Source organism: Ixodes scapularis, unplaced genomic scaffold, assembly GCF_016920785.2.
Source record: "Ixodes scapularis isolate PalLabHiFi unplaced genomic scaffold, ASM1692078v2 ptg000683l_1___fragment_1__unscaffolded, whole genome shotgun sequence".
In the NCBI taxonomy this organism is placed as follows: Eukaryota; Metazoa; Arthropoda; class Arachnida; order Ixodida; family Ixodidae; genus Ixodes; species Ixodes scapularis.
Genome location: NW_024610019.1, coordinates 1,788,867 through 1,796,442, shown reverse-complemented (window position 1 = coordinate 1,796,442; position 7,576 = coordinate 1,788,867).

Sequence of the window (7,576 nt, the reverse complement as noted above, 5' to 3'; positions counted from 1 at the left end):
TTATTCCAGCCGTAGGCACCAGATGTAATTCCCGTCTGCGATCATAAGATTATAGGATCCTAACTGCCGGCAGGTAAGTGTCAATTACCTCCGGCTTGTGCATACAGTGCAACATCTTTTGCTATTCAGCCGATCATCATTTTACAGCCTGGGTATCTGTTCTTGTAAACGACAGTAGTGCTACATGTTAAGCGGCTTTAAAGCGATAGAGCAAACTCACATCTCATTATCTTTTAGCTGAATAAACTGTTTGTTTGGATATGCCTGTAATACAATCTTTGTTTTAAATTTAATTTTCTCATATAAACACCTTGTATTATAGAAAAAAAAATATTTTTATAGTATGGAGGTGTCCATATTAAGAAGACATGACTGTATCATCTTTGAAACTAGTTTGCCACAGCCAGTGTTATAATATGTATTGATTTTTTATGCAGTGCCTGCCTTTCCTTGCCCCTTGTGAGGACGACTGAGAAAGTGACTTTGCGCCACAACGACGGATGGCAAGTATCCCATGTGTCGTCACCTATAGTGGTCATGTGCTATGTGTTCGCAGCATTGTAGGCCGACCGTGGAGCACTTTCAAAAGGGAACTTTCGCCGTGTGCACAGTATGACCGTGTACAATACGGGGCACGTACAGTCAGAAGAATTATGAGAGGGAACATGCGGGCTCGTGTCACTTGGTACAGGCAGAGCAGCCCAGCAAGTGTCATGCTTGTGCACTGAGGGGCCCTGGTTTGAAGAGCCGAGGCAGAAGTTTCAGCGGCGGTTTCACCGCCCTGGCGGCTTGTCGCCGAAGCAGAAACGGGGTTAGCTAGCTTTGCTCGTGGCTGGCTTTGTGTAGTGTGTGTAGACCGGGAACGTAGGCTTATGAACTTCGGCAACACGAATACTGCACGGCTTTGGTGTTTTGGTACGAGCAACAAACGTGACACTATCTGCTACGACTAGCTACGACCACCCACCGCAACGGTGAAGGCATCGAAAAAGCAGAACCTGTGTATTACGCCGTTGCCGTGACCCAACAGTGCTCATTTGTCATGGAGGGCTTTCCGCCCAGAGACTTTGCTCGTCACAGAGTGTTATTTCCCGTGTTTCTCTTTGTGTGCTCAGTGGCTGGACGGGCCTCTACCGCAGTTCTTCAGGCTCAAAGGTGACTAAAAGTTGAGGGTGGATGGACTTGCAGCAATCCCCTCGGTTGGTGCGTGTGACAGAACCTTTGTACGGCATCATCGTGAGGATACTGTTGTAAGTTAGCAAGTTGTCCAATTGTATGTTCATTATGCTAATATTTAAAAAATCTTGTTTAAAAGGATGCTGGACCCAAAATTCGGATTTCATAAAATAAGTCCGCGGAAGCTTTGAATGGGAGCTCTACAAACTCCGAAACATCACTCATACATTAATATCTCAAACGGATGGCCGTATTCTTGGAAAGGAAAGGGCGCAATGAAACAAGAAATGTGACATCATACTTCTCCTGGTACACTTTAGAATGAGGGGAAGCGGCCTTTTTCTTCTTTCATTCCCGCTTCGGTTTACCTGCTCTCACAGCTACTCTCAAACATTTTCGAGTGGTCTCGCCTGCCAGATTCAAAGGGGGGGGAGGGGGGGGGGGGGGGGCAACATGTACATGTTTTTATGTCTACAGCACAAATAGTTCCTATCATGCATTGTAAATAGCTGTCAATTGACAGACTGGGTAAAAGAGTGAGCACAAATAAGTCCAACTACCAACAATGCCGTCCATGGCGAATCTTGGACACCATGTCTTACGTTATGTGGCCTCAGCGGTCTTTGTATAGTTTTTTTCATTGTTGCCGGTAGAGCAGCTACCGATAGGGGGGGTTGCGAAGACGTCAACTTTGAAATGCAGTTTCTTCACATAATGTTAGCATTTTGGGAAGTTTCTACACATATACCTTGAAGTCGCTATTGTACGGATGAAACAACTTTGTTAAAAGTGTCTATGAAAGCTTTGGCAGGGTTCTCTTTAACGTGCCTGACTTTCAACAAGGCTGTCCAATTTGAGAAATTTCACTGGTGGGAAGCTTATTTTCATATAAGAATGGTGTACTTCTTCACAGAGCTGTCTGTATGCAACAGAAACTCCAGATGTGTTCAATAAAAGTAGCATTTGCTAATATTGTGTTTTCTGTGTATCTGATGCACTAGGTTGTATTTGTTTTGAACGCTTGCTACGTTTAGGCTATAAAAATAGTCTAAATTTTATGCCGACAAGCTTATTGAAAAAGAAGTGTTCGGTCTGAATAAAAGATTCAAGAAATTACACTAAAATAAATTGCTACTTGGGGTAGCAAAAATGGTGTTTTACAGTCGACTCTCATTATTTCAAACTCCAGGGCCCGTTTCCTCGAAGCGCTAACCGCGGCTGAAATTAGCCGCAGTACCTAGGAGAGGGATTTTCAAATCACGTGACTGGCTCGGTAGGGATGCTGGGAAGCGTGGCGGTGCCCCGGTGAGTGAGCGCCGCACACTTTGGAACTAATATGTCGTTGTAGCTGCAATACCGGGCGCGTTAGTCAGCAACGAACAGGAGGCTTTCGCTTTGCCTTACCTCACTTCATCAGAAAGCATGAGCAAGGCTCTCGCCGCATTTTTTAGATAGTCTTTCGACTCTGGCCATTCCTAAGCCTAAATGAATGCGGTAATTGTCGGCTTGGCAACATCTTTGGAAAGCGGATTGTCTTGACTCAATCGGTCGGGTATTGATTGCACACAAAAGCAGACAGCATCCTTATAGACCTTTTTCTAAATTACGCAAGCATCGAGAAGAACGCTGGAAGTATAATTCTGTGGTCCGCGCGCACTGGCCTTCCTCTTATAAAAGATTCGAAGTAAATAATCATAATAAATTTGACCAACGCACGTGCAAGACAAAATTTGTTTGAGACTTTTTGCTTTAGAACAGTTACTAGTTCAGACGCCAGCACAAGCAACGCGTGTAACTACACTTGTAGCATGCACCTTGGTGCTTGGGAAATTTTGAGAAAGGTCTAATATGGTCTATTGGGATGCTGTCTGCTTTTGTGTGCTATTAATACCCGGCCGATTGAGTCAAGGCAGTCCACTTTCCAAAGACATTGCCATGTTAACATTTATCGCGTTCATTTAGGCTTAGGAATAGCGAGAATCGAAAGACTATCTAAAAAAATGCGGCGAGGTCACCCTCTGGCACCATTCATTGCTGACTAACGCGCCCAATATTGCAGCTACAACGACATATTAGTTTCAAAGGGAGCGGCGCTCACTCACCGGGGCACCGCCATGTTTCCTTGCATCCCCGCCGAGCCAGTCACATGATTTCAAAATCCCTCGCTTAGGTACTGCGGCTAACTTTAGCCGCGGTTAGCGCTTGAGCAAACGGGCCCTGGAAGCCACACACTTTAGTTTGAAATATCAGAAGATTGAATTATCAAAATTCATCTAAATATTGTACGAATAAAAACATACTCATTTATTAAACTTAAAATCAGTGTGTAATGCGCCGAACTTGTGCTGAGAAACATAAATTAACAAAGACCTTTGATGGTGTCGAAAGGACAACTGCCTCAAGCAGCCATGCGAAGGTACTTTTGTAAGCGCGTGGGTATGTAGAAGTTTCTGAGCTCGAACAAAAAAAAATTTAAGAGTCATCTCATCATTCCAGTCACGCAAACAAAAGAAAGAAGGACATGCGCTGGCGGGGTCAGCGGCATGTGAGTCGATCACGCTGCTGACTCGGCTATTTGCACGTGGCATTACTCCCCTCTTGTGAAAGACTCGTCTTTATGCAACACAAAATTAAATTAACAGCTTAAACAAGACTTGGTCAAAATACAGAGTCACGTAAATAGCAGATTTTCACAGTCCTACCAAGCATACCTAGTTCAGTTGAGTTGGAAGACGTGAATCGCCTACGGGTCGCAGAGGGCAGCGTGACAATGTTGATGTGCCATTGGCCAGCGACTTACAACTTAGGTCTCATGTAGAGAATAACCTTGAGGTCGAAGCACCACTTTAACAGTTCCTTGCTGCGACGATGAATTGGTGTTTAGATTCACAGTGGGTAGCCAGGCTGAAACTGGGTGTCGTGGAGACAAAGATTGTAGCAGTCATCGTCAGGAAGTTGTGGCTTGCATCAAAATGCAACCAAGCTGGCAAACTTCCTCCGTTCGTTGAGTGGCATACCAGGCGTCGTCGTCCTGTTCGTCTTCGTGACAGATACCACACTTGCCGTAGGTATTGTCATCGGGTTCATCATCAAGGTCGCCGTCAAGTATGTAGTCGTGGTTGTCGTTAAAGGGCAACTCCGGACCATACTTTCAATTTTGGGATTATGACTGTTTTTAGTGCAGTCAGCGTCCCTGAATTGCAAGGTGTAATTTTTTCCTCGTTATTGTGCGTAGTTTTAAAGATATGGACGCCTCAAAGTTTTGTTTGGGGCACGGCCAACAAAACCGAAACTAGCCGCTCGAGGCCCTGGCAGCACTAGAAATCAGCCGCTATGTGAACGTGACGTCAGGATCGTTCTCGTTCAACGAGTACGCAGGTTGAGCAGCAGCTACTTCTGTTGCTCTAGCCGTCTAAAGGTAGGAGGTAAGCTGATTTTATTTTAATTCTGTATGCGTGGTAGTTATCCAGCACATGTAGGAAGAGTTAGTGCGTATACCCAAGAGCTAGCGACTGGAAAACCCGTAAACTCGTGCAGTGCCGTACTCGGCGGCCGCTGCCGCCGTGCGTGTGCCATGTCGTACTTGTCGCTAGTATACCCAAAAGGTAGCGACTGGAAAACGAGTGAACTCGTTCAGTACCGAACTCAGCGGCTGTCGCCGTGTGTGAGGTCTTCCGTACTCTGTCGCTAGGCCTAAATTGTCATCGGGGCTCCGTGGATGGAGCGGCGTTGCTCTACGACGCGCTGCCAGTGAAGTACAGTACTGGGGGCCCTCTCGCTTTCGCGCTGCGGGTCAGTAACAGACACGAAGCTTTGAGGCTTTCCGGCACGGGCTGCTGCGTTAGGGCTGTACATATCTGTTTTTGCATTCTTTTTTCCTTGGGCGCGCAAAAGCCAAAGTCCACTCGTCGAACAGCATTTACCGACACCCTCTTCAATTTCTGGTACGTTGGAAACTTGTGAAAAAGCACTTCCGGGTTGTGCAGCGGGTTGTTTGAGCAGCCCACAGCACTACAAGTTCTACTCGGCATCCTTCGAGGAACAGCTGGGCAGTCTTGGGCGCTACGAGTTGCTCGCTAAAACCAGTCTTTGAGTCCTCACAAGCAAATAAACAAAAGGCTATACCGAAGCTACACGGGCTACAGATAAAAGCAACGGCTAAACATGACAATCACAAGTCCAAGTAGCGGTGGTAGCGGCTCAAAGAAGCGCACTCCGCGTAACGCTTGGAGGAAAAAAAGAGAACGATACTGACGTCACGGCCCAATGTTGCTTTAGTGATCGGCAATCCGCTAGCCGCCCGCTAAGGTGCAGTGGCTCGCGGCGGGTCAAATGTTTATTATCGGCATTAGTTGAGAATGCGGCATCCCACGGACGTAATATTTTGGCTGGGATCGTGCTTTGTGTCACTACAGCGATACCAGTAATTTCTTTAATTTCGAGGTTTGGCCGGAGTTGCCCTTTAAAGTCATCGTCCGGATTGTCCTTGGATAACTGTCAAAGCCGTAGTCGGGATCGTCTGCCATGAAATTGTTTGAGTCATCGCCTGGGTCATCACCAGTGTCGTCATCAGTCTCGTCATCACGGTTGAAGACTGTTTGTCATCGAGGCCGTTGTCAGGTTGGTTGTTGACATTGTAGCCGGGTTTGGTCTTTGGAGTTGTCGTCTGTTTCATCATCAGCGTAGAAGTCGTCATGATGTTTTCGTCTAAGTGTGGTAGCCAGGGGCTTTGTCAAGTTCATTGTCCGGGTCGCTTCTGAGGCCATAGTTGAGGTCGTCGTTGATGTCACAGTTGGAGTCGTCCTCGGATGATTTCAAGTACGTCGCCTTCACGATCGTCGTCTTCAGAGTGATCGTGTTCACAGATGGTACGCTTTATGGGCATAGACTGCGTTACCCTGCACATCCACCAATATGTCATGAACAAAAACAAACTTGATTAATAAAACTTCAGATCAATGTTAAATGCAGCGAACTTCTGCCGAGAAACGTAAAGTAACAAAGACCGCTCATACTTTGACAGCGACAAAAGGACGACTTACTCGAGCAGCCATGCAAAGCTCTTTTTGTAAGCCCGTAGGTATCTAGAAGGTTCCGAGCTCGAACAAACAAGATTTTCGAGTCATCTCAAACATTCTAGGCATGCAAACAAACGAAAGATTCCCCATTCCACCCAACTCCATTCCAGAGAATTGGAATTTTCTAATACTAATTCCATTCCTTTGAACTCCTGGAAAGGAAAAACTGGGCCCATCCCCACTCCTGGAATGGCTGAACTGCTGCATTCCATTCCTCTCAATCCCTCCCAATTGTGAAAATGGCACTTGACAGCTAGTACTAAGTTACCAGAAAATAACGTCGGCGTAAAGCTGGCGTTGTGAAATGCGTAGACAACTGCAAAATTCAAAACCCTACCCTCAATCATTGATTTTACTAAGTTGAGCGTTGGTCGCACATAACACTAGTGCCAATTGGTATGGGGGCACTGCAGATATCGATCGCACCACCAGGTGTAAAAGCCTCATAACAGAGAGGAAAACTAAGTCGCCCATCTTTTCCACAAAAGAACCGTATATGTCCTCCACTTTTACGAGATGCATAATACGTGAGGAGTCGCGTGTATTAACGAAATGCGGGCGGTGTGACATTGTCCCTGCCTGGTGGCCTGCAACTGGTGCTGTAATCACACATGGTCCCAACAGCCTTATGGTTGCATCTCGCAGCGCCAGGAACGACACTTTGGCTGTGTTCCAAATCTTACCCAAATGGATCCGAGTTACTCCGGCGGGTCGTGTCACGTGACAACACAGATTGAAAAGTGCTGGGCACGGGTAGGTTTTGGAACGCTGAGGTACAAAACCCTTACCCTGGAGTAAGATCGAGTAAATTGCCCTTGTCCGCCTACAACTCTACAGTTTGGGTTGCTTCACTGGGGTTGCCACTTTCATCCTCGAAGGAACATAGGCAGTCAGGTAACCAAACCGTCAGTTACCTAAGTGCAATAATGCCGTTTCGAAAGCCCCTTTGACGGCATCGAAGCAGCTCGCATCAGAACAAAGCCTATTCCATTCCTACTCTATTCTGGGCAAAATCTAACTACTAATTTCATTCCCATTCCATTCCAGTGCTGCCACCATTTTATTTGCATTCGATTCCAGGGTTGTGGAAGTGCGGAATCGTTCCAACTCTGGAGTGGCAACTCCTCAACACTGGTGATAGTCACCAAGGCACCCAGTTCAGTGTGAATGCTGTCCTCACAGCCCATCCAAAGCTGTTATTACTGTAACAAACTCCAGTACGATGAAGTAGTTGAATTCGGAAGCCTGTTGTGCAGATTTGTACCTTGCATTGTTTCCGGTATTTTTATTTCTTTTGTATTTTATAATGGGCAACTCTTCTT